We start from the raw sequence: 2,403 nt of genomic DNA on the forward strand, positions 1-2,403 counted from the left end.
CGGCTGCACCATCCTCCCAGGGCCCGAGTCTGCTAGACGCCATACTAGCTCCGCAGGATCGCGATCACTGACGGTACGGCCCGCCCAATCCCACAGTGACAGAGAATACGCTATATACTCACCAAAACCAGACAGAAACGCCATACAAGCTAGACACACCAGGCGCTGGGCCTCCGAAGCTTGGAGAGCACAGTGAAGAGACCCCAGGACTTCCCAGAAAGCATCTGGACTAGCAACCCAGTCTCCAGTTGCAGCAGGACTTTCTAACCTGGCGGCGGAGCAGCACTGAGCTGGCGGGGCACATCAGCCCTCCAGTTTAAGACTAACCAGGGCCAAACCAGAGAACAGAAAGGCTGGTTACCCCGATTCCTACTGACGTGACCACCCTGAAATCTCCAGCTGCAGCAAGACCTCATAACCTGGCAGTGACAGCAGCACGGAACTGGCGGAGCACATCAAAGAAGCAGGGCCAAACCAGAGAGCAGAGAGCCCAGATACCCGATCTCTGCCAAGTGACCTGCCTGTAAGTGAGTGAACCCTTGAGAATCTGCAGCTCCACTGATCCTGGGTCCTTCTAAAACAGAAGGCAGGCATCGAACCCCCTCCCACCCATATACCCACTTTGGGAAACAGAGGGGCACTTGGAACATTGAAGTTCCTGCTCTGTGGGTCTAATTGAGGAGTTAAGGCAGTTAATGCCAGAAATTGCGCTGCGATCATCACTAGCGCCTGCGACATATACATTGCAGAGCCCCTCCCACACACTCAAGGGTTCAACATTAGCCATCACTCTGTCCCTTGAGACACACGCCCACGCCCACTTACACACACACACACACACACACACACACACACACACATATACACACGCACGCATGCTTGCATTTGCCTCTGTTTGCGCCTGCGTACTTTCCTCCCACAGGTACAGCTAGTCCTCAGCACACGCTAAGGACACGGGACCTCTCTCAACTTCCTGAAGAATTCTCCAGACTCGAGAGAGAGACAGTACCAGCCTGATCGGCAGAATCCAAAAACAAACAGGGAAGGTCTCAGATAAGCCAATGACCAGGGGTAGGCGAAAGAACACTTCCAACATAAATCAGGACATCATGACTTCACCAGCAAACCCCAAAATCGATGGATACTCCAATTCATCAGAAGCACAGGAAAATGACCTTAAAGCCATGCTTGCTCAATTATTTGAGGCTCATAAGGAGGAAATGAACAAATCTTTGAAAGAGTTGGCCAGTCAATTGGAGATAAAGAAAGAAGAAATAGACAAAACCCTTAAAGAAACACAGGCAAACATAGCCAAACAAATAGAGGCACAAGTAGAGAAAAAATTAGTGGCATACAAAAAGGAAATGAACAAAGAAATAGAGTCCATTGTAGAGAGACAGGAATCCAAATTCAAACACATGGAAGAAATGGTGCAAGGCATGAAAACAGAATTAGAATCAATAAAGAAAACACAAAATGAGAAAACTCTTGAGCTGGAGAACTTGGAGAAAAGATCAGGAACCACAAAAGTAAGCATCACCAACAGAATACAAGAGATGGAAGAGAGAATCTCTGGAGCTGAAGACACACTTGCAGAAATTGATACTTCTCTCAAAGAAAAAGTAAAATCAGAAAAATTCCAATCACAAAATATCCAAGAAATCAAGGATGCTATGAAAAGACAAAATCTAAGAATAATAGGAATTGATGAAAAAGAAGACTCCAGGCTCCAAGGTCCAGAAAATATTTTCAAGAAAATCATAGAAGAAAATTTTCCCAACTTAAAGAAAGAGATGTCCATAAATATACAAGAGGCCTACAGAACACCAAATAGACTAGACCAGAAAAGAAACACATCACGTCACATCATAGTCAAAACACTAAATCTACAGAACAAAGAAAAGATATTAAAAGCAGCAAGGGAAAAAGGCCAAGTAACATATGAAGGTAGACCTATCAGAATCACACCAGACTTCTCATCAGAAACTATGAAAGCCAGAAGGGCCTGGGCAAGCATCATGGAGACTCTAAGAGATCACAAATGTCAACCCAGACTACTATACCTTGCAAAGCTTTCAATCAACATAGATGGAGAAAACAAAATATTCCATGACAAAACTAAATGTATGCAATATCTACACAACAAACCAACCCTACAGAAGATACTAGAAGGAAAACTCCAATCCAACGAAAACGAATTCACCCAAGAAAACAGGGCATACAGATAATATCCCAACAAAAATGAAAAGAAAACAAGCAATGAAACAAGGTAAGATCATCGACTCCATTACAAAAGGAACGAACATGCATTGGTCAATATTATCTATCAATATTAATGGACACAACTCACCAATAAAAAGACACAGGCTAACAGAATGGTTACGGAAACAAGACCCAACATTC

This window comes from Psammomys obesus, unplaced genomic scaffold (assembly GCF_907164565.1).
Source record: "Psammomys obesus unplaced genomic scaffold, mPsaObe1.curated_primary_1811, whole genome shotgun sequence".
In the NCBI taxonomy this organism is placed as follows: domain Eukaryota; kingdom Metazoa; phylum Chordata; class Mammalia; order Rodentia; family Muridae; genus Psammomys; species Psammomys obesus.